General features: G+C 31.9%; 1 long non-coding RNA gene across 3 annotated transcripts; it reads right to left on the reverse strand.

The window, feature by feature from the left end:
* Positions 1-1,284: 1,284 nt before the first annotated feature.
* LOC107446183 (uncharacterized) lies at positions 1,285-19,552 on the reverse strand. 3 transcript variants are annotated; one of them, XR_015433206.1, is made up of 5 exons: positions 19,366-19,552; positions 16,981-17,080; positions 6,997-7,061; positions 3,665-3,691; positions 1,285-1,405 (listed from the first exon to the last, which is right to left on the reverse strand). It is a non-coding gene; the product is annotated as an uncharacterized LOC107446183 (long non-coding RNA). The 3 variants fall into 3 exon arrangements; XR_015433207.1 differs by having other exon boundaries at positions 3,665-3,673; positions 19,366-19,551; XR_015433209.1 differs by lacking the exon at positions 3,665-3,691 and having other exon boundaries at positions 19,366-19,551.
* Between the last annotated feature and the right edge of the window lie 7,346 nt (positions 19,553-26,898).

Consider the following 26,898-nt stretch of genomic DNA (forward strand, 5'->3'; position numbering starts at 1 on the left):
AATGAATATAGAATTAGTAACTAAGTCTCTGCTAAACAATAATTTTTTTTTTAATCTTTTAAGTAAACAAACTTTATTGTAATAAAATCATTTCATTATTAAGGATTAGAGGTTATTGTGAAATTATAATTTTAATTAGTGGATGAGTAGGTAAAGAAGTTCACTACTCGAAATGCATTTAATGAAAGTTATGAAAATACAGAATTATGGAGGTAATAATATATAATTTTTTAATCTTAGTTTTATTACGACCTTCTAAAAAACGCTAATAAACACAATTATGTCAACAGATACAAACGATTATGTCGGAGCTATAAAAAAAAATACGCTTTATATTTCATTTAATGCAGAAGAATCTAATGAAGATCAGCTTATTTGAAACTCTGAAATGTCACACCCTTATGTAACTTGGTGAATGATAGATACGTGATGCCAAAAAACAAAACAAAAACATAAGCGCACAGCTGTTTGGCGATTTGCGAGAACGTTCGTTTAACGCCAATTGAAAGTTTCGCCAACCCTTTTATAATCTACGGTATGTTTTGTCAATACGCGCCCGGTATTCGAACCCAGAACCTTTCCGATACAAATCCAGTTCCCTGATCTTCCTTATAGGGATGTTCTTCATAAAGTCGTCAATAGCTCTAAGTTGACGTAAATAAACTACTTCTACTTAGCTAATAATCGGAAATGAACAAATAATGGACAATAAGGGATATTGTTATTCAACACTATGTCAGTTATAAATAAAAAAACACAATTGAATTAAAATAAAAAACAATTTTTTTTATATGTTTTTATTAATCTCTTTATACATCACAAGAAAGTCCGTAAAAATTATAAGTCATATAAATAATTCCTGCGACCATCTGTTTTATTTACTTATTGTAAAATCTATTTTAATTTCAAGTAAAGCAGCTGAAAAATTTCATATAGTTATATAAACTATACGTTTTTGCTTAAACTGAATTTAAAAACAAATTCCGGAAAATATATTTTTTTTTAAATTAATAGTAGAAATACAATAAAAAATGCAAATATACTTCTTGAAAAAACCGATTTTAAATAAATCCATTAAAAATTACTTTGCTCAATAGTAGTTAACGGCATGGTTAAAATTATTTCGTGGCTTTAAACGATAAAAATTATGTAGTATGATTTAGATAAAATCAATGTTTTTAAATCTTCAAAAGCTCGAATTATTAGAAACTCGAGTGTGTTTTTGAGTAATGCAGAAAGATTTTGGTGCTTAACTTGCCATTAAAAAATTGAATTTTCTATTGATTTTTGTTTTTTTAAGATATCTTTTGAGAAGTGCTGTAGATCTCCTTTCTTAAATTTACTGAGATGTTGCCTCTCTTGTCAGATGTTGCTTGCTCTATAGTTTTATACAAATTGAGTTACCCTAAAGGAAGAAAAAAAATATGTACTATTTAGAAGCATACAAATATAGCATTGGCATTTATTTAGTTTCTCAAAACAAAAAAATTTTAACTGTGAATTTGCAACTTATGCATTGCAAAAGGTAGTTGATTTTTCATGTGAAATCCTTGCATTTTTTTCTCCTGCAAGCGAAAGAGTAAAGACTTTTTTAATTTTGCTTCATTCAATTAATATAAACAATTTCTTGGCCATAGATGGCGCCACTGGAAAACAAGAACAATCACACCCCTCTGCCATACGAAAGAGAGAGAATATAAATAATATGTTTTATAAGCACCTTAAATCATAGTCATCATTAAAAATGTAACAAAGTTCTTTTTAAAAAAAGTTTTCAGTTATGCATAAACTAACATAATAATATAAATTAAAACATCAGATGGGTTATTTTATATTTTAACCGTCGTTGAACAGTCTACTCAATTTTTGGGTTTACGACTATTAATGTTGAACTACGTAGACTTGTAATTTTGAACCCAATCCAGAAGACAAGGGAACTCCTGGATCAAGTATTGGGAGAAAATTGCCTTCGTGGTAGTTTTTTTGATGGAACTGACCCGCATTCGCGTCACATGGAGAGGAAAACCACGAAAACCTGCCACATTAGCCTGATGGCAAGGAGACTCTAACCCATGATTCGTCTACCACTGAGGATATTTTACGTCAGTACTGTGGTTCGTGCAAGCCGGATGCAAAATTCGTATCAACCAGCCATCGTTTGGATTCGAACCCGGTTCACCTCAATGGAAGGCGAATTCCCCTGAGCCGTGATCGCTCAGATTGGTTATTTAGAAAACAAACCTGTTGAGCATTTTAAAAAAAGGACAACCTAAATTTGTGTCTAAATAAGCTATCAAAGAATAATTGGTAGTAAAGCTCATGTTCTTTAGTATTTATAACACACTAAAAATCATTACTACTGATACGAAATATGCAGCTCTCCCAATTAAACTTACAGGACTTTAACCTAAAACATACATGTGTACAATTTTAGTCATCATGCAATGATTTATTTTAAAACTACCTCCAGTAGATTTAGTTATGTTACCAAGCATTACGTAAATCAAATTAACCATAGAAATCATTTAAACAATTTACAAATAAAAAATAATCAGTATAAGGGCCGGTATAGCCTGGTTGGTAGGGCACTAGGTCCATCTCCAAGACATGTTTGTGGGCTCTATCCCAGCCGGATAAAGAATCCTCGTGCAGTAAATGGTGACTGATGCACGCTAAATCTGTCAAGTCGCAAAGTCCGCTATGTTCCCATAACAAATCAAGACCTCTGGGGGTACTGATCCAGGAGCTTCCTTGTCTTCTGGATTGGTTCAAAATTACAAGGCTACGGAGTTGAACATTAGTAGTCGTAAACCCAAAATTGGGTCGGCTGTTTAACGACCCATATAAAATAAAATAAAATAATGTGGATATCTCGATTCTGATTGGTTGTCGAAACGCGGCATTTGTTTACGTTCGCAACTATTCTTTTCATTCTATTTTGAGTAAGCCAAGCACGTCAAGTAGCAATTCTTTAAGTGACACATTCTATATTCTTACATGAAGGTTCTTTCACGAAGATTACAATTATATATATATATATATATATATATATATATATATATATATATATATATATATATATATATATATATATATATATATATATATATATATATATATATATATATATATATATATATATATATACATATATATGACACTATCCACCTCCTCGCGCTGTTACTACTCAGTTTTGATCAAACACAACGTCGGCCTGCATACACTCGACTAAATGGCAACACAGGAGCAACAACGACATTGAATTTAAAACAGCTCTCACGATCAGCATAAGTACAGTAATCTTAATGCACAGCTCTCCCGGCTTCGCACAAAACAGCAATGAATCAACTAGTGGTATCCGTTCATCGAATTCTATCACAGATATAATTCTGGTGGGGGAGTACTGTAGTGTTTCTGCCATTACAAAAATACAATTCGAATTCCCTAGTACTATATAAGACATGTTAGCTCAATTCTATATTGGGGTACCTTTTCATAGGTGAAAATTGACATTGTCGATAACTACTAGCCCACACGCAGTTTTAAAAATATAGTGATAAAGAAATTAAGCAAACATTAGGTCTATCTGAATAAGGGTTTAAAAAAAATAGAACATGCACAAGAAAATAAGGGATTTTGGATATGTAAAAAGAATGTTCCTTACCTCGCCACCCTGTTGTAAAAGACAAAACTTTTTTTAATCAAAAAGCAGAATATTTAAAAGAAAATAGAAGGACATTAATGCAAAACAAAAAATAAAGAAAATTGTAATTTATTTGGCTCATGTAACTTATTGTAACCAAATTAAGTGGAAATGCACATAAAAAGTATCAAAATATGACTAAGAAATATCTCAGAGATAATTCAATAGGGAGTAGTGTTAAAAGCGATGAACTAGATCATTTATTTTTCTGGAATTTGAAAACGATAATAAATTATAAAACGATGGGTGATCTAGTTGTGCCTTCGTTATTGTTGTATTTTTTAAGTGATCTACGCTATTTTTTTAAGTGGTCTATGTTTTTCAGTTTTGATTTGTTCTTGAGTATGATGTTAATTATTTGATAGAACTGGTATGTTTAAGATTATTAAAAAGTTGTTAAGTTTTAACCTTAAAATTGGTAGTTTTTTCAAACAGAGTTGTGTTTTAATTATGTTCTAGTTCGTGATGTAGCGTAACTACCACTAAGAAAATTAAACATCAATTCACTGGTATATAACATGCTAACTTGATTCAATCACGAGGAGATGACACTTGGCTCCACCTCCTCGGACGCAGAGTTCATTTCAGCGCGGGAGTCAGAAGAGAAACAACTCCGTGCTTGAAATTGAGACAACCCTTAATTTGCGCCAAACACAAACAGTGAATTATTTTTCAGTCACTTACTTCGCTTTATCATCTGCTATTATACCTTTTGTTACTCTAGCTAGTTAAATATAGTTTTTAAATTTAAAAAATGCTGTTCTCCCAGCAAAATATCTCATAAAGGACCTTCTCTCAAAAATAGCGAAATAGTATCGTCGCATACCACGTGATGAAGGAGGAGCCAAGTGCCAACTCCTGGTGAACGAGCTATACCTTTTGATAGATGACGGTTGGCATGGTCGATAACTCCGCCCCCCACAGTGATTTAATATTTCAGTTGTGTTTTTAATCAGTTCTAGTTCGTGTTTTAACAAGTAGAACTCAGAGATATTAGTGCAAAGCTCAGAAAAAACTCTTTTGCTATTTACGAAAATGACAATTTTTTTGAACATTAGATTTAAGGTTTTGGGACAATAAATATCACTATTTCATTGAGGCAAATGTTAAAAGCTTTTGATAGGGGAGTAACTAGTCGCCATTGCTGTACTATACCATAAACTCCAATTTAAACAAGTCTGTGTATTTGTATATTGAGACCACATCTTGCCCTCCAACATGACAAAATAGGGTGTCATACAGTCCGTGGCCAAATTATTTGACATTTTGACGCACTATAAGATTCTACGTAAAATCTTAATTATCAGGTGATACAGCTTTATTGTTTTTATGCCACTGAAACCGGTTTGCACTTGTTTACGTTCGTGTATCAATTGGTTAACATTGTAATGCAATCTGTGAAGAAAAAAAAATACAAGTAGGAAGTGCATAAAAAATATCCTAAAAAAACCCCATTACATGTGTGTTTAAATATAAAAGTATCTCCTATAAACTCGTGCAAACCATGTAATTATTAAAGCACTAAAGTGTGTCTAATAATTTGGTCTAGTTATCATAATATACTAATATAATGCTTGATATAATAAATATTCTATATTTGTATAATATATCGTCTAATTTATCCTATCGTCGAATTTATATTATACATCGTCTAATTTAATCAATTGATACTTGAACGTAAACATGAGCAAACCAGTTGCAATCGCGTAAAAACAATAATGCTGTATAGTATGACCTGATAATTAAGATCTTATATCGAATCTTATAGTGCGTCCAATAATTTGGTCAGCGACTGTGTATGTATCTTTGCCGTTGGTTTATTAAAAAGCTTAAGGTGAACACGTGGGTATGGAGCTAGTGTAAGAGTTTGTGACACGATATTGATGCTTGCTGGTTCAATAATTTAAATCCACAAATTTCTACAAAAAATAAATATTTCGACTTAAAGCAATCATTTATTAAAAAAAAAAAGACTAATTATATTTCAAATAAATAATTATTTGAATGAGAAACAGTCAGTTATAATTAAAATATTACATGATTACGTAAAATAAAGCTTGCCTCTAATCTAAATTGCGTGTAATCATGGATCATATAATTCGATACAAACATGTTGTCTTTAATCAATACTTTCACTAAGGATTTCGATTGATTGAGTGTAATTAAATATATTTTTTATCTAATTCTGACATTTATCTATCAATAAGTTGTAAACTTTATTCGAGTTTAACGTTAGGGTATAAGAAATATGTGATTTCTTATTATTTCTAAAAAATTGGAAAAGATTCGATAGTTCGAAACTCATTTTTTCTCTCCAATTTCTACTTTCGTCAAATTAAGGGGTCACAGTACCTTTGTAACATTTTTTTTTTTAAATAAAGGTATAATCATTCATTTTGGGGATGCTTTACATGCTCATTTAACTTATAATCAATAATTTTTCTTCAAAAAATAGTTAAACCGTTTAATTTCTTTAAAAAAATTTTTACAAAAGTTGAAAAAGTTCAAACTTTTTAAACCCTTAAAGTTTTTTTATTTTAACATATTTTCAAAAAAAAAAATTCTTATTGCTTGCAATATTCATCTTAACAATTTTGTGCATTCATTTGTTGATATATCAATTAGAACATTTTTTTATGGATTATTTTGTAAAAAAGTAGGAAAAAAGATTAAAAATTCTTGTTAGGTATATATAACATGCTATAAAAATTGTAATACCTCATAAAATGCTTATTCCATGCACAGTTTAAATAAGTGTATTATACTTAAGATAAAAAAGTTTACTTCAAAGCTCTATCTTAAATAGAAAAATTCCTTAGGGATTTAAATAAGATTAAAACACAAAATTATCATCTATGAGAAAAAGTACTCTCTGCTGGTCAAGTTTCTGTTTTAGGGCAATCTAAAATCATTCATAAGTTTTTTAAAAATGTAAATAGACAGATGATTTTTTTCAGTGCATTTGAAATAGTTTGAAGTACTATTTCAAGCAATAAAATAAAATATCGATATTTTCGTCATTTTTTGTGTACTGTGACCCCTTAAAAACAATATTTGTGAATTAGATGAAAAAATAAGTAACTTAAATGTAACATATGATTTTAACGAGAAAAATAAACATAAATTAGCTTTTTTTTTTTTTTTTTTTTTGAAAAAGATTTTAAGATTAAAATATTGACACACTTTTAATGATTAAAGTTGTTTTTAAAAAGTATCCGAAATATCAAAAAATTATTGAAAAATGCATCTTTACTTCTATTGATCTATTTATTGAAAAATATAATAGCACTTACCTGTTCGCAAATCAAACCTTTTGCGCAATAACAATATTTTCGTTGCAAGTTGTCGCATCTATGACCTTAAAAGAATAAATATGCTGTATAAAACTAATAATTGGAGTTATTGTGCTGTTTAAATTCGAACAGCTATACATGTTTTCCTAATTCAAGATATATCTCGTTCACCAGGAGTTGACACTTGGCTGCGCCTTCATCACGTGGTATGCGAAGACACTATTTCATTATTTTTGGGAGAAGCTTGTGAGCAATCCTGACCAAGATTGCTATTTGGCGTTAGTATGGCCAAAATATTTATTTCGCAAACTTTTAGCATTGTTTTAATATTAATTATTTCATAAATTTGATGATATTTCGCTCCATTTTTTATGATATTTCTCTCTTTTGAGTGAACAGTTTGCTCTTTTTGAGACAGTTTGCTAGAAAAACAGCAGTTTTTGAATTTAAAATATATATTTAATTAGCGGGCGAAACGAAAGGTATAATAGCAGATGACAAAGCGAAGTAAGTGACTGAAAAAGAAGTCACTGTTTGCGTTTGGCGCACATTAAGGGTTGTCTCAATTTCAAGCGCGGAAATGTTTCTCTTGTTACTCCCGCGCTGAAATGAGGAGGTGGGGCCAGGTGCCAACTTCTGGTGAACGAACTATAAATCACACACCCACACATCAGTAGGGGCATTTTTAACTTATATTGTTAAATATTTATTTCTCTACTGTATAAATTAAATTCACACTGTTTTGAACAACAGGAATTTCTTTCGATATTAAAAACTCGTAGGTACACGAGTATTTCTGCTAATTCCTATATCTTCAATTTCAGGCATTCTCAGGCAATTTCAAATTTTGCATAAATAGCTGATCATGACGTCACAACGAATTAATTAATTTTCACCTATGCACTTTGTTGACGCTCAAGTAAATAAAGTCATAACCAAATCGATCGAAGTCAATTTTAGAAATTATAAGTGCAATGAAGTTTTCTGGTAAAAAAAATTTTTTATTATATCTATTTATAGAATTTTCAAACTAAAAAAGTTATAGTATTATCAACACATTAAAATAAAAATAATTGTGTAAACAATAGAAGTAATGGTTCAGGAGACTTAATTTATGAATTACTAAAGAAAACAGAGTATAAATCAAACATTAAAATTTTCATAAATTTAAATTTCATAACTAAATAACAAATTAGGCCTATCAGCTTGGTTTTTCTTGCATTTTATCTAAATTGTAAACAAGTACTATTCGCGATCGCAACGCTCGAGTACGCCGTCTAGCGGGAGCCTGTAAATATCGGACATTAATTTATCACGTTTTCATTTAGTTCCATCAAAGTCATTGACTGAATCAGACGCCATTTTTTAGCAGCAAATAGGAAACAAAATTTCCCTAAGGAAAAGGCCGAAGAACTTGAAAAAAATCTCCAGAATTTTAATAAATCTTTCAGGAACAGAACACGCCAAACATTTGAAGAAAAATTCTTCAATAATTTTTAATTTCTATTATCAACAAACTTGCAACTGATGACTTCCGATTTCGGATACTGTTACAGATGTGTGTATTAAGGTAAAATGCATTTCTTCTGTCTTCAATTCATTACGAATTGTTGTAAATATTAGCAAAATAAAGGTGACAGCTATTTTAAATTAGTATTTAATAAGAACTTAGAAACAAAAAAGGAAAAGAACGATTAGAAAAAATAAACTCAAAATATACAAGAAAAAGAAGTTGCCAGATTACGAAAGTGCAGCTCTACAACATAAACAAAATATAGCGTGAGGCTCGCTGATAGCATGCTCGATTTATAACAGCCTCCTTCGAGCATGAAAACATTCAGTAGTCAATATTGTCACTCAAAGAACTGCTCTTACACCAAGTAACGTCTTTTGAGCATGAAACTAAGGTGCTGGAAGTGCCTTCGTCAGAATGTCTGCTCGCTGCTCATCACTTCTAGCGTAGCCTAGTTCAAAATGTCCCTTAGCAAACTCATCTTGGACAAACTTGTATCTTTGATCGATGTGCTTAGTGCGAGCGTGAAACATCGGATTTTTGATGTACTTGATGGTACTTTGATTATCAATCTGGAGGATTGGTAATGAGACGTCATTGGCTATCTCGGTAAACAGGCGCTTTAACCATATCAGGTCTTTTGTCGCATCCGCTGCTGCCATGAACTCTGCTTCTGTTGTTGAATTAGATATAGCCTCCTGCAACTTACTTCTCCAAGTAATTGCACCTCCACCGTAGAAAGATATCACACCTGTTCGAGATCTTCGAGTTTCAGCACAACTGTTGTTATCTGCATCACTAAACAACATAAGGCTTCTATCATTTGTACTGCTATACACAATGCCATGTGCAACGGTAGTACGAAGGTACCTGAATGTAGTCTGCACAATTTCCCAATCAGTTTCTGTGGGATTGTCCAATTTACGAGATACTAAACTTACTGCATAAGCAATGTCAGGTCGGGTTCCCATCGCTAAATAAAGCAAGCTACCTACTGCTGATCTATATGGAATGTGACTGCTAAGAGGATTTGCCTCCTTGATCTTTATCATCCCATCAGCATTCGGAAGTTCATATTCAACCTTCAGATTTGCCTTCTTCACCGGAATGCGCGATGTCTTAGTAGCATCCCCATAACGCTCTAGCATCTTTTTAGTAAAAGCTTCTTGGTGCAAAAAGATTGAACCGTCCTTCAATTGTTCAACTTGTAAACCAAGGAAACAATTTAAGGTTGTCACTCTAAGGTTGAAATGTTGCTTAAGTTCGTTCATAAAGGTGAGGAATGATGCTTCGTCTTGTACAGCAACAATACCATCATCGACATAAATCGCCATCAGCATCTTGTGTCCCGAATCTTTACGAGTGAAGAGGCAGTGGTCAGATTTGCTTTGGGTCATACCATGCTTCTTTAGCACGTCCGTAAACTTGGCATTCCAACATCGACCAGCTTGTTTAAGACCGTACAAAGGTCGGAGCATCTTGCATATACGTCCGCTTCCGTCATCATATCCTTCTGGTTGATACATGTATATATCCTCAGTCAAATCACCATAAAGGAAAGCTGTCTCCACGTCAATTTGAAATAATTTTAATTTCTCCTTAGCTGCTGTTGCAATTAGAGCTCGAATAGTGTCGTAACGACACACTGGACTAAAAGTCTCCCCGTAGTCGATATCTTTCGTCTGCGTATATCCTTTTGCGACTAATCGAGCCTTAAATCTTTCGATAGAGCCGTCTGGGTTAGTCTTCACTTTGTAAACCCAGCGATTTGCAAGAATCTTTCTTCCTTCAGGTGGTTCAACAAGTTTCCACGTACCGTGCTTGTTTTGCGAAGCCATCTCTTCGTCCATGGCTCGTTTCCAGTTGACATGCATCGAAGACTTCATAGCTTCTTCATATGATTGGGGTTCTGTCAAATTCAGGATGCTGCTGTAGACTTCATAGTCGTTAAATCTGGATGGGCGGCGTGTAGTTGATCGGTCACGCAATCCATACGTCGTAATCTGTGATAGTTCATCTTCTACATTGCGAAGATTTTCACCCTCCTGCAAGTCAGTACCGTCGGAACTGCCTGAAATTTCAAACTGCATACCAGTTGATGTACTAGTACTGGCACTAGAAGTCGTTTCTGAAGACAAGGAAGTGGGACCTATCTGCTGCTCGTTGAACACCACATTGGCACTCTTGATTGTGTCATTCTTTGATGGTATGAAAACACGATAGCCATCATAATCACAATATCCAACCAAATATCCCTTAACAGCCTTGTCGTCCAGTTTACTTCTCTTGGTATCCGGTACATGTACAAAAGCAGTTGATCCAAAAATTCGAAACTTGTCGATTTTCGGCTTGCGTCCGAACCATACTTCGAATGGAGATTTTCCTGTGATTTTACTTGGTCCAGTTCGATTAAGAATGTAGACAGCCGTCGATGCTGCTTCTGCCCATAAAAACTGCGGTAGGCCTGTATCTTTGAGCATAGTACGAACTGAGTCCATTATTGTGCGGTTTTCTCTCTCAACTGCACCATTTTGTTCAGGTGTGTACGGCATAGTGATTCTTAACTTGATGCCTTCATCATCAGTCAGTCTTGTCATCTTAGCATTGTCGAACTCACGACCGCCGTCTGTAACCAGCTCTTTCACATTTATGCCGTCCTTATTAGCCCGAGCAAGAAACGATTTAATCTTATCTACAGCTTCATCTTTATGTCTCAGAAATTCCACAATTCGAAATTTGGAATAATCATCTTTGATCACTAGCATGTACTTCTTTCCTCCTCTTGATAAAACTGGCGATTCGAGTAAATCTGCATGTATGATCTCACCTGACTCCTTCGTTTTAAATCGTTTTGATTTGAAAGTCCGTCGGCACTGTTTACCATACCTGCAAGGTTCACAAAAGAGTTCATCATCAATGAAATCTATACCATTTTGGCGCAAGTACTGTTTCACATATTGTACTCCCTGATGCCCAAGTCTTCTGTGCCAAACTGAAAGTGGCAGTTTTGACGTTGTCACCATTGTTGTATCTTGGTAAGGTGTTGTTACGTCATCGTCGACTAGGTAAGCTGAAGCAGCAGAACCTCCTTCTGGCTTGACCGGTTTTGCACGTAATTCAAAAAGTCCACTAGATGAGCATGGAGCTTCTAAAAGTACATTTTCAGGGTTTTCTTTACGAAAGAAACGACAAACCATGTCATCTGAATCTCCGAAGTTTGAGATTCCTCGTTTCATCGCCTTTGAAGCTGATAGTAAATTTTTGCTGATATCTGGTGCATACAATACATCACTGAGCTCAATAGACTTTTGCAGGGTTCCAACAGTTGCGCACATGTCAATTTCTCCGCAGCCATACGCTGGTATTGTCTGTTTGTTACCAACTACGATTTCTACTGGCTTGTCAAAATGACGATACGTCTTGAAATATTCGGCTGAATTTGTGATGTGTGCTGTAGCTCCATCGTCTTTGAGTCACACATTTCGGCTACTGTCATTTTGGCAAATAAATGCACTACAATGAGTAGTAAGAAAAGTTTCGGTTTTATTACCTGGCATCTTTGGCTTGTCTGGAAAATCAGGACAAAATTTTCCCATGTGCCCTGGCTTATTGCACCTAAAGCAGTTGCCACGGAAGCTTTTCACACCATCATTGGCCTTACTAAGTTTCATACCTGTAGCTGTTGAAGGTTGAGATTTTCTCGCCATCTGATACTTTGTCCCCTTCCTCCATTTCTTCTCTCCGTTGGCACTGTACCTTGCACCGCTTGTAACAAAAGCTGTTGTAGCATCTTCCTTCATGCATACACTTTGTCTTTGAAGGCGCATCTTTATTTGTTCCATCAGTCTCTCGGATGACTTTTCGGCTTTTGGTAACGAGTCCCATTGTGACTTGAACTCTCTGTATTCGGCATCCGGAAGAATCGATAATATGCGCGGCATGAGCAGATTTTGAGGCAACTTTCCTTCGCCGCTCGCCTCCTGTTCCCGTTGCAACTCGACCCATAACGTACGCAAACGTGCGAGAGACTTCATTACGTCTTCATCCTTTTCTATTTTGAAAGTGAAAAATTGTTGAAGGAGAGTATCCAATTTTACACTCGACACTTTGTCGAAGTTGTTCAGCAACTCCTTCCATATTTCCTGTGCAGAGTTACCATGCATGCGAATTAGATTTAAAATATCCGCCGACACATTTGATCGAATAATTATTGCGGCTTTTGCATTCGTCTTTGTGTAGGATACGAGCGCTTTGTTGTATTCGTTGACCGCTTCGGCACTGGCGTCTTTCACAGGTACCGACGGTTCTACAACTGAGCCATCCAGAATTCCAACACAATCATTTAAGACGAATAAAGAGTTGATTTCTAATTTCCAGTCAGTCCAGTTGGACGAACCTTCCAACTTCGTGCACTGTATAAAGTTCTTTCCTTCCATCGCCAAACTGTTAATCCACAAAAATGAGCAATCACTTCACCACTAACGTTAATGAAAAACGAAGTACTACTCACGATTTGGCATACAAAAGTTCATACACGTCGTCAAAAACAACTATCCACGCAGTAAAACGTTGCTAATAGCCCATAACCTGTTGTAAATATTAGCAAAATAAAGGTGACAGCTATTTTAAATTAGTATTTAATAAGAACTTAGAAACAAAAAAGGAAAAGAACGATTAGAAAAAATAAACTCAAAATATACAAGAAAAAGAAGTTGCCAGATTACGAAAGTGCAGCTCTACAACATAAACAAAATATAGCGTGAGGCTCGCTGATAGCATGCTCGATTTATAACACGAATTAAAGTGAAGTCAACATTGCTTTCGTCATTCCAGTGAATAAATATGAATTCAGAACATACAGAATTGTAATAGTTATAGAATAGTATATATTTCTGTATCCATATAATTCGGAAAACAACAATAAAAAATTATCCAAGTTACTTGAAATAGTGCCATTTCTGCTGATTCTTAATTAATTTAAATCGTTTTCTTGGTAAGTTTTTTTTAATTTTGAAAGAATAAGTTCAACTAGAATTCAGCTATTCTGTTTTTAGCTACATATTCAAATTCATATCAATTATAAAATTTTGCTGTGTAGTATGTTATCTAAAAGTAATGAAGGTATAAACTATGTATCTATTATTTGAGAATAAAGTTTTCAAACAAGGAACTTATCATTTTGGAATTCTCTGGGAATCATAAATCAGGTAAGTGCAATGATTTTTACAATAAAAAATCTGCTTGTAAATATTTTTTTTTCATTTGATGATGGTTCTCTACACTACAGAATGGGTTTTTACGTCTGATTAAGAACTATAAGAATAATAAAAAAAGAAACAATATGAAAGTTTTTATTTCAATGTAAAGAATTCTTAAAATCGTTTTTTTATCCTAAGAATTCTTTATTTTCCGTTTTTTAGTTTATAATTTTTTGATAAAAATTGTTCTCAAAATTCTTTTTTTGAAAAATTAAATGGTATAACATTATGTGTTTATGTATACTTCTTGTATATTCCAATGTTTGAAGTAATATGATTCAGAAAAGTATGGAATAAAAATTCGGTACTAACGTATTAACGCCACCGCCGCTACAGATTTGGCGGTTTTTAAGAGCCGCTAATCTACACTTAAAATTTTTGCGACAATTCATAAAATAAAACACTTTATTTAAAATCAAAATAGTTAATCGGATTTCGGAGGAAAATGAGCCGATATAGAGTTTAGCATAGATTCAAAACAATCATATCGCCATATGAACTCTGATGAATAAGATTCCAAATGAAATAACATTTCCAAAACGTACGTTTACCAAGATAAAGTTTTATGTTGTGGGAATTGGTACATTTTCGTTTTTTCGGTAAAATATTTCCCTCCTGAAAAAATAAAATTGCATCTTGTTTTGTTTTTGGCAAATCCCAAAGACGAATATTCGTAGCACTAAAAATGGCGACAAAAAAGAATTGTCTTTTTTTTTTTTTGTTTCGTCAGCATTCTTTATTTTACGTTTCTTAGTTTCTAAATAATGATTTTTATTGAAACTTGAAATTTTTTGATAAAAGTTGTTGTCAAAAAACGTTGTTTACAAAATTAAATTTCATAAAATTATGAGGCTTGTGTATACTTTTTGTTCATTTTAATTTTTGAACTAATATGATTCTTAAAACTATAAAATGTGAAGTTTAAATGGGCCTTTCATGTTATATCATTAAATTTAGTAATACTATTTCTCGGGCATTAGGTTTTAACTCTTATAAGAATATACATATTTTTTTCTGTTAATGTACAAATATTTTTCCGATGTGTTTTGGATGTTCCTTCTCTAATAAAAAGAGATACCATTTTGTTTTCGGTTGTATAAGAAAGAAGATCAAGCATTTTTCTTTTTTAAATTTAATAAGCCACATTAAAGAAGGAACGTTGCAATGCTACACGCTACATTAACGACGTCTCCAGAGTAACTGAATGACGGTTCATATAGAAATCGCAGGTAAGCGTCTCATACAACAACGCCCCCTATAGTTCGTTGCGATCGCGAATAGTAGATTTGTTTATTTATTTTGGCACGTTTTCATCAGTTGAACGAAAGCAGGAAAAAATTTAGGCTTCTTGTTTCGTATTTATCCCAATTTTCTGTATTTTACTTGATTTTTTTTATTAATCTATATTATATAAAACGCTAATACGTACGTATGTATTTATCAATAAAACCGATGATATTTCTTTTCTCGCGCTGGCAACAGTTTTCATTTTTAATTGATTGGATTCGGCGCGCAAGAGCACGTAGTGAGCAACCAGATAACAATAACCAGAGTAAGCATTATCAGGTTGTTCAATTCAGATTCATGCACTAAAAACATGACAATATTTAATTTAAACTCAATTAGGAATTAATTAATTAATTGAAGTGAGAATGCTTTAAAAGGCCGCTGTTGAATTTATATTTTTCTACTGGGAGCTACCTAAACGTCTAAAAAACGTCTAAGTGTTTGTACTGAATGCATTGAATTTTTTTTTATATTTCACGTTTATTTATGCATTGAATTTTCACGCTTTAAAATGCAGAATATTAGTGAAGCAATATTTGATAATTTATTTTGCTAATATGTTTCTTATTTAGCTAATGTTTTGATTTTTTCACCATGTACAATCTAAATAGCTAATATACTTTTTTAAAAGTCAATAAGAACATTGGTAGAATTCTTCTACATCAGTACAATACTGTGTCTTTGATGATAAAATACTATGTCTTTGATGATAATATAGTATGTCTTTGTGCTAGAACAATGTGTTCATTGGCGCCACATAGGATTGCGTAGCTGTGGCGACCGCCACCTATCGTTAAATACTTTCACTGCGCTGAAACCGTCTACCAGTTGTCGCGTGCAATCATTATCTAGCCACGCGCTTGCTTTTTATAAAGAAAAACAATTATCGTTCTTTTTTCTTGCCATATTTTTACAGCTCTGTTATATTTAGTAATAAAATTTGTTAAGTTTGTTTGTAACGTGAATTCGTGATTATTGATAAGTTAATTCACCTTCTGATCCATACTTACTACTTACCAGTGGCGTACGCAGAATTTTTTCAAGGGGGGTGTTCATGATTTTCTGAAGCTACTAAAAGAAATTCGAGTATGTAATAAAGAACAATTATTTCCCTAATTTAGACGGTTTTGACTTTTTATTTAGGCAACATTGTTAAGTTAAATTTTGATTTGATCTTTTAAGTTTAAGAACATAATGTAATATCTTCTAGCATGTAATATCTTCTGAAAAAAAGTCCAATGTCATATGGGTGGGAAGTAACACTTTGAGGGCCACTTTCACATTCATCAGATTTTGTTATGCTAGAAACGTTCTCTTCAACGGAAGTATCCCATTTTGTACAACAGAAAAACTTAAATTGTACTCCGTTCCCCCTTTTATATAATTTTTCACCGCATCTCCAAAATTCTCGAATTGTCTCAAAGACGACAGAACGTCTAAGATTCCAGAATCATCGCGCAAAGACCTCGCGAATGACAGCCAGTCTCGAAAACTATCGCGACTGGCAGAATAGAAAGAAACCAGTCCATAACAGTATCACGTGAATTTGGTTTCAAAAGTACAACCCTATTAGAGTAAATGTTTTTTTCAGTATTCTGAGAAATACCGTGAGAAAAAAAGGTAGGCATATGGCAAATAAAAATATATAGTCTTAAAAAATAATACCCGCATAATTTCTACTAAAATTTTTATTTTTGCCATTTTGTCTGAGCTCAAGGGGGGTGTTCAAACCCCTAAACCCCTCCCTTGCGTACGCCACTGCTACTTACTACACGAATTTGCATAGCAATTCTCAGGGGTTGGCGAGCGTCAGCGAACAGGGGGCGGAGCCTCCTAGTTTAGATATATTTCAACTACGTGCGGAAAAAAATTATAAGTCTTTGCTTGTGATTAGATATTAGTATAGGGATCATTCATAATAATTACCTTCTCTTGCAATCTTTCTACACATTTTTCCTTTTCTGGTATCAGCACAGCATTCACTCTCCGGACATGGTCTCAAAATATTGCAATATGAGTTTGCAGTCTTGGAAAAATACATGAGAAATTAAAAAAAAAAAGAATTCCAGAAATCATTTTCAAGAAAAAGAAAACATTTGTTTGGCACATTGTATACTAATTTTATTTAAAAAGCTTAACAAAATATATCTGAAGTATATTTGTGTATGTGGAAGCAAGTCTAGTGTCACAATAATGTGTGTAATGCACAATATAAGTAGACAGTGTCATTTTGCGCAGTATAATTAAATATCTATTCATTTCATAAACTCAAATTGACTGATGCACGTTAAGTCTGTCGAGTCGCAAAGTCCTCCAATCAGTACCTCTGGGGGTACTGGATTGGAGATTGATCGTTCTCCGATTCAAGTCAAAATTACGATCTGTGGATGAATGAATGGATGTATGAATGGGTTCGCGCTATAAACGGGTGTGACGTATGGGCTAGATAGCGCCACTGGAAAACAAAAACAATCGCACCCCTCTGCCTTAACAGGCATACGACGAGAGAGAGAGATAAATCTGATTGGATATAATTATTTTTTAGTCAAATACATAAAATGTAATACCAGTGAGTACTGTACAATCCTGCTTGATCAAAACAGTGTCAATATGCTCCCTCATCAACATGGGTAACTACGTCGCCAGATTAGTATTTCCAAACTTATTCTAAAACCGCGTGTTTATTCTGTTTATAACCAGGTTTTAAAAAGGTGTTTCGAAAAAAAAATTATAGCTTAAAAACAATTGTATATGAAATAACAAATACTTTTCATGTACTAAAGAGCAAAATTAAGAGAGGAAAGATATTTATTTGTTTCGAGGGACCGTTAGAAATTGCTAAACTATTATTGGCATCACTAATACTTAATTAATTTTAAAAATTAGTACTACTGATAACATCTTAATTAATGCTAGTTTTAATGTGTACTAAATAAACTGATATGAATACAGATATTTTACTTACTATTCGCAGTCAATATTACGTGTTACAACATGGCCCTATTCCTCCCCTTAATAAAAACCCGTAATATTCAAATTAGACCACGTATTTTATTATCGGGTACTAGTGTACCCCACCAGAGGAAATAATTATAGGCTTATTAGGGGGAGATATAGGGCCCTATAGGTTACTATGTATGTATACAATGTGGCCCTATAGGTTACTATATATATAAATAACAGTGAGATGAATAGCGGTAAAATGAAGAAATTCGGAGTCAATATTATGTATTACATCATGGCCCTATATCTCAATTTAATATTGACCCATAATATTCACATTGGACCACGTATTATATTACCAAGTACTAGTGTACCCCACCAGAGGAAATAATTATAGATTTATTAGAGGGTACACAATATGGCCCTATAGGTTACTATGTATGTGTATATATAATATATAACAGTGTGTTGAATAGTGTTAAAATGAAGAAATTCGGTGTCAATGTTATGGCCCTATATCCCACCTTAATAATGACCCATAGTATTCAAATTAGACGACGTATTATATTATCGGGAGCTAGTGTACCCCAACAGAAGAAATAATTATAGGCTTAATAGGGGGTACACTAAGTGGTCCTATAGGCTACTGTGTATGTATATATACAATCGCGTTAAAATTAGGAAATTCGGAGTCAATATTATGTATTACATCATGGCCTTATATCTCAATTTAATATTGACCCATAATATTCAAATTAGACCAAGTAAAATTAATGGAGGCAAAGTAAATAACAAAGTAAAATTAATGGAGACAAAGTAAATAACAAAGTAAAATTAATGGAGACAAAGTAAAATTAATGGAGACAAAGTAAATAACAAAATAAAATTAATGGAGACAAAAGTAAATAACAAAGTAAAATTAATGGAGACAAAGTAAATAACAAAATAAAATTAATGGAGACAAAGTAAATAACAAAGTAAAATTAATGGAGACAAAGTAAATAACAAAGTAAAATTAATGGAGAAAATGTACTTTAGGGAAACTGTAAAAATTCGCCATACTACTTTTGATGTTAACTACCTACATTTTTGTAATTTTGGTAATTTCGTTTGGAATTGCGGTAAATAGGGCTGATTTCATAGGTATCAAGAACTAACATAACTATATAATAACTAATATGATAATAAAATAACTAAGATGAGTAGCAAGAATCCAACTCTAAATATTGTAGTAATAGGTTTAATAAATCCCTTGAAAAGAATAATTGCGGAAGAAAATTTCTACTATCAGAAGTTCGTTTCGAGCATCAGGCCGCATTTTTCTCATAATTTTCTAATGGAAATAGTTACATTATTGTTAGTACTTACACAGATGAATGCCAAGCTCAAGAGGATCATGAGGCCAAGGAATTTCATATCTTATGGTAGCTGTCCTTAATGGTAGGTTATATTTCTTCCGCAAGTTCTTTCTCTTTTATATATACCTACGATAAAATGTAAAAATAGATATGATTTAGACACGTACTGACTTTCCTTCATTGGAATTTCTATAATACTTTAGTAAAGCCAAGAATAATTACGAGAAATAAAGTGAATATATATTAAAGATTGTTCATTCTGATAAAAAAAGCTACATTTAATTTTTCCATCTTTCAAAATCGTGGTCTGGGGATCAAAGAAAGGAAATTATTTATTCCAGCTGCTTTTAAATTAAGGGACAAGTATGAGTTTCGCTTCATGCATCAAGATAACTATTTATTATATGACAACAAGAACTGAAAATTCGAATACTTTTGCGTCTATTTAATTAAATCAACTCGATTAGATGTGATGGAGAAACAAGAATGTTAAAGTTAATGGTGGTAATTAAAATTTATCGGATGGTGCACTCTGATTTACTCATATTTTGTTAAATTTTAGTTCTTAGTTTTTGTTAAAATAAGTTCTTGGAGTTATTTTATTAATGGAGTTATCTTGGAGTTATTTATACAGCCCCTGGCTAAATTATTAGACGCACTATAAGATTCTAAGTAAAATCAGGTGATGCTATACATCTTTATTGTTTTTACGCAACTCAAACCAGTTTGCACTTGTTTACGTTTGTGTATCAATAGCTTAAATTAGACGATGTATAATATAAATTTGACGATGGGATAACTTACACGATATATTATATAAATATAGAATATTTATTATCTATATATATATTTCTCTTACACGGCGATAAAAAAAAGCCTCATTACAACTCCCCGAATGGCAACGCTAGAAAATCAACCAATGATTGCCGCTAAAAAAGTCACATGCCAAATTTAGTTTAGGTGGCTCAACATATAGCGCTTCTAAAAACGGAAACTGAAATAACCAGAGTGTAAAATATTATGTGCTTATGCGCATCGTATTTTTTGTTAAATAATTTATTTATTATTTATCAGTTTATAGATGGTAACGAGAAGAGTTTTGTGGTTGCTATGGTGACTAATTAGAATGTAAATTGTTTTTTTGAGTGAGTGTGAGATTTGTTTTTTGGAACTGCGATGCTGTAATTTTATTGTTTAGTTAATAAATCTTCCTTTTATATTAAACGTGATAGTAGTTTCCTTAATTATTTGATTCGAAGTCCTTGGAGTTTTATTTGAGGTCAGTTTATTTTGTATTTTTTGACAAGAGAGAGCATTCTCACCAAATGAGATTTCTTCCGAAATTCAATGTTTTGTTTATGCAGGTTTTTCCATTGCAATTCACTTATTTCAATTTTTAAAAGACTTAATTATAGTCAAAATTTTAACCTTTTTAAAGATATATCAGTTTTAGAAATTTTATCTTAAGATTTTATTCTATAGCACATTTCTAATAGGTTTAACGAATTACATGTCATTTATTTAAATTCAAATTTATTTTAATGACTTAGTATTTACTAAAAAGATGTAATTTTTTTTAAAAAAAAAAGTTGTTATATTGATTTGAATGATTGTTTTGAATTCTTAGAATTTTGTGCATTTGCAATGTACCTAGCGTATGTTAGTAATGTATGTTAGTAGCGAGCAAAGCGAGCTTGGTTTGCGAAGCAAATTATATAAGATTGCGTAGCAATTTTTGGGGGTTGGCGAGCGTCAGCGAGCAGGGGGCACAGCCCACTAGTATTAGTATATTATAATAATTAGATCAAATTATTAGATGCCCTCTAGTTTTTTTAATAATTACATGTTTTGCACAAGTTTATATGCAATACTCGTATATTTAACCACACATGTAATGGGTTTTTATTCAGGAGATTCTTATATACTATATTAAAATATTGGACTGGTTTCATATCGCTTTCTCATTCTTTACAATCTATTAGCTTCATCTTAAATTAGCCCTAAAATTATTCGCGTAAATTTTGGCAGTCAATTCAATCATTAATTTTTTTGGCGTCAAAATTCTTTTAAATGTATTACCCTGAAATTGCAAGATTAAATCAGATTAATTATCGTGTAGCTTAACAATTTTTAATTTTGAAATTAACAATTTTAAATGCCATTTCAAACCAGATCTTGAAGTTAGCAACAACTTTCAGTTTAAATTTAAAAAGTAAACGTAACAGAAACTTAAGCTAATTTTCGTTTCAATGGAACAATTTTGATTTATCGGCGTCACTTTTCTCTACATTCAATAGAGCTATAGCCATTGGGTATCTTTTTGTTCTAATAAGTAATAAAACATTGTATTAAATATAGTATTGGTTTTAGTGCAGTAAAAAGTTTAAATGGATTGCGCACAGTCTGGCCTAGGGTAGCATACTTCCTACTTAATTTATTACCGGCTTAGGCGTTGTTCGGTATTAATAGTTCAAAGTTGTTCGGACATCAAAAAAAATTCAGGGTTTTGTTTACACTTTTTGTAACAGTAAAGGTATTCGTGGGGTCAAAAGAGAAGTTAACACTAGAGAGTTCCTTTATAAAAAATTAACACTAGAGAGTTCTTTTATGAGAGAAGTTAACACTAGAGAGTTCCTTTATAAGAAATTAACACTAGAGAGTCCTTTTATGAGAGAAGTTAACACCTAGAGAGTTCTTTTATAAGAAATTAACACTAGAGAGTTCTTTTATGAGAGAAGTTAACACTAGAGAGTTATTTTATAAGAAATTAACACTAGAGAGTTCTTTTATGAGAGAAGTTAACACCTAGAGAGTTCTTTTATAAGAAATTAACACTAGAGAGTTCTTTTATGAGAGAAGTTAGCACTAGAGAGTTCTTTTATAAGAAATTAACACTAGAGAGTTCTTTTATGAGAGAAGTTAACACTAGAGAGTTCCTTTATAATAAATTAACACTAGAGAGTTCTTTTATGAGAGAAGTTAACACTAGAGAGTTCTTTTATAACTCTAGAGCGGTCTTTGTGTTCGATCATTTCTAATAGTTTGCTTGTAGTTATAAGCACTTAATTTATAAACTCTGGTATTGTAAGCTTTGGAGTTCTTTATTGTTGGCAAAGATTTAGAATGAAATAAGATTTAATTCTAAACTTGATCCCAAAAAGAGTTTAACTTAACATCAATTGATTGTGCCTAGTAAACGGTTCAAATAAAATATATAAATTCGAAATTTGGAACGTTAAGATCAAATGGGAACTGGGAACATTTAAATTGAGTTGATTTACAATAATCAAGAATATAATATTACTGATCTAATTTGGTGAAATTCGTAACACATTCTAAATTTATGTTCGGACTTGCTAGAATATATATAGTTTAATCTTTTACTCTGAGTCAACAATTTCTTTTTAAAGCGAAATTCCTGTGAACAAAATTGCCATTGAATTCCATTGCCAAAACGGATTTTCGAAAAGCCATGACTAAAATAGACATAGAATTATTAGATATAATTTTATTAGGTGTGATTTCATAAGGTGCAACTTCATTTTTAATTGCTCTCAACTTAATTTAATAACAGAGAATGGTAACTTTTTCCTAAAAGAACAAAGTCGCACTAAATTATAAACTCTTTAAGAACCAAGAACCTATGCGACTGTAACTTTATAACCTTATTGGAAAAAAATCTTAAAACCAGTATCAAAAACCAGTAAAAATGATACCAGAACCAATATGACCATACTGGAAATTTTAAAACCAGAATAGCATCATACTGGAAATTTTAAAACCAGTATAACACCATACGGGAAATTTTAAAACCAGTATAACACCATACGGGAAATTTTAAAACCAATATAGTCCCATACTGGAAATTTAAAACCAGTATGGATCATACTGAAAATTTCGACACGAGATATAAAATAGTACTGGAAATTTTTATACCAGTTTTCAAACATACTGGGAGTTTTAAAGTAGTTTTAAAATATAGCTTCATTCTTAGTAAGTACATATTTTTCTGGAAATCTAACAGTTTTGACATTATCAAACTTCGTTTATTTTTTTTTTTATTATATACTTATTTCAAATACTTAATTTCTTAGATTTTTATTAGAATTCTAAACGTATATATCAAGGGCGGCGAAAACGTACATTTTCTATATACACTACCGGTCAAAAGTTTGCGAAAATTTTGAAATCTACGAAAAAATGGTCTAAATTCAAATGTTTATAGAACTGCGAAAAATCAGTCAAATTGCATGCAAATTTGATATGTTCTAAAGTGAATCCTCTACATTTAGTTACATATGATCAAATTGCAATACTTTATTTTTTGCGATCTGAATCCAGCTTTTCATCATGGGTTGTTTCTATGGTGAAAAAAGTTGCTAAGTTTGAACACTTGCCAAACATGCAAAAAAAATTTTTTGTACTTTCTGTTAATGGAAAATAGTTATTTGAACCGTTCTGTGTAAGCCCTCAAAATTTCAAATCGTTTCGATTTGTTTTGACAAAGTTATAGAATTTTGAAAAACATGTGTACTTTTCTCAATTTTTGAGCATCCCACATATGCAGTCTTTTAGTCTATACTTCTTCTACGAAAGAGCTTTTTAATTTTAATGTTTTCGATATTTTCAAGTAATTAATATTGATTATAAAACAAATACTCTTATTCATTATTGTAACTATTATTGTTTATATTTATTGTTTATATTTATTGCTTATATGTATTAGTTTTGTTGTGATATTTTTACTTTACATTAAATTAAAATAAAAAGTTATAACAATAATTACATAAATAATTCTAAAAAAAATAATATCAATAGTATAAAAAATTTGCATTTTTACTAAACTATTTTATTTACAACAGGTCAAATATTTAACATATTCTTATTCGTATTTTGTAATTAAATAAATTAACATTTAAATCTTAGATTCCTCGAACCATCCACCTTTTGCTTTTATTATAGCCTTACATATGCGTGGCATTCGATCGAACAAACCATTAATCACTTCAAGTGATATAGAGTTCCATTCCTGTTGTAAAATGTCCCATAACTGATTTCGATTCGAAATATCAGAGTATCGTTTGCAAGAACAAACAAATTTTCAATGAAATGTGACATTTATGAGATATTGTTTTAATTATATTCATAATAAATTCTTTGTAATTGCAATAATGAATAAGAATATTTGTTTTATAATCAATATTAATTAGTTGAAAATATAGAAAACATTAAAATTAAAAAGTTCTTTGGTAGAAGATGTATAGACCAAAAGACTGCATATGTGGAATGCTCAAAAATCGAGAAAAGTACACATGTTTTTCAAAAATCTATAACTTCGTCAAAACAAATCGAAACGATTTGAAATTTTGAGGGCTTACACATAACGGTTCAAATAACTATTTTCCATTAACAGAAAGTACAAAAAAATTTTTTTGCAAGTTTGGCAGGTGTTCAAACTTAACAACTTTTTCCACCATAGAAACAACCCATGATGAAAAACTGGATTCAGTTCGCAAAAAATAAAGTATTGCAATTTGATCATATGTAACTAAATGTAGAGGATTCACTTTAGAACATATCAAATTTGCATGCAATTTGACTGATTTTTCGCAGTTCTATAAACATTTGAATTTAGACCATTTTTTCGTAGATTTCAAAATTTTCGCAAACTTTTGACCGGTAGTGTACATTAATTGAAAAAATACATATTTAAAAATATTAAAATCATTTTATAATTTTGAAGAAAAAGGAAGTTTTTGAGTAAGATTTTTACACATTTTAATTACTTTAAAATCTGCTTAAAGTCATTTAAATGTTAGTAACTTTCTAAGAAAAGTAATTTAATAATAGACTGTGTTTTTATTCGTTTATTATTTATTTACTCATTTATTTTTTGATTTACAAAATTTATTTTAATCAAAATCATGATGACAAAAGAATATTAATTGTATCACTTTAAATTTTATTATAAATAGTTTTTATTTATTATATTTGAATTTATTCTAGAACAATGTTATTCCCAACCGAAACTAATTTATCAATTCGAGAAATAAATTAATTAGTTCAGGTTTCAAACAACTTCGTAGCAAAGGAAATATGTTTACATAAATTAAAAATTTATATAAAATCTCAACTTTTTACCTTCAAACATAAAACTCTCCTTCATTAATTTATAAATTTCAGTCCGTTTTTGAAATTTGTAATTAATAAATTTAAACCATAAAACAAAATAAACTTTTTTTTAATGAACTAAATAAATTTGTTTTGTTACTATATTTAAATTTAAAGTTCCTCTGAACGCCGCTTTGTATTTTTAAAGCTGTGTAATTTAAAACTTCTTTTAAAATAATGGCCTGGTTAAAACTGAAATTTCTGGAGGTGCAATTTCAGGAAATGCAATTTTCTTTTGGAAAGAGCGAATAATAGCTTAAAAAACGGATAAATTTCGGTTCCGGTGCTACGTATACAAACAATAGGGCACTATGCACATGTCCAAGAGGTCGTGGGTTCGATACCCACCGGCCGAAGACTCCCCGTGTAGTAAATGGTGACTGAAGCACGCTAAATCTGTCGAGTCAAAGTCCTCCCAACCATGTTCCCATTACAAATCATATTTCTGGGGGGTTACTGGTCCAGGAGATTCCTTGTCTTCTGGATTGGTTCAAAATTACAAGGCTAAGGAGGTGAACATTAATAGTCGTAAACCCAAAATTGAGTCGGCTGTTCAACGAGTGTTATAAAATGAAATATATTAGTTCCTTTAGCCGCGATGGCTCTGGGGATAGAGTGTTCACCTTCCAATGAGGTGAACCGGGTTTGAATCCCCAGCGATAGCTGATCGAAACGAATCCGGCTTGCACCAACCACATGAAATATCCTCAGTGGCAGACGGAACATGGGTTAGAGTCCCTTTGCCGTCAGGCTAACCGTGGGAGGTTCTCATGGTCTTCCTATCCATGTAAAGCAAATGCGGGCAAGTTCCATCAAAAAGTCCTCCACGTAGGCAAATTTCTCCCAATACTTGATCCAGGAGTACCCTTGTCTTCTGGAATGGGTTCAAAATTACAAGGCTGCGGTGTTGAACATTAGTAGTCGTAAACCCAAGAAATTGAGTCGGCTGTCCAACGACGGTTATAAAAAAATAAAATATATTAGTTACTTGAGACTATACAAGGGTGTGAAGCCAAATTATTCAACAAAAATAAGCACTTTTCAAGCACTCAAAAAGTAATTTTAAGCACTTAAAAAAATATATAACTAGGTAGCACGGTAAATGAAAAATCTCATTTTAAAAAAGGGAAAATTAAGCGCTTTTTAAAAACCTCCAATGAAAAAAGCACCTTTAAGGGCGTTTAAAAAACGAGAATCGAAAATAAGCACCTTTAAGCACTTTTCAAAAACGCTACGCACTCTGTATACTTTGATTTGTGCTTTAGTCACGTTAGGATGAACTTAACTTCTAAGTCTAAAGTTTTTATTATTCTTGGACATTATACCAGCTGTAAAATATTAGACATTTGATGTGAAATGAAGACAATGCAAA

Source organism: Parasteatoda tepidariorum, chromosome 4, assembly GCF_982258835.1.
Source record: "Parasteatoda tepidariorum strain Cologne lab strain chromosome 4, Ptep-v5.0, whole genome shotgun sequence".
Lineage (NCBI taxonomy): Eukaryota > Metazoa > Arthropoda > Arachnida > Araneae > Theridiidae > Parasteatoda > Parasteatoda tepidariorum.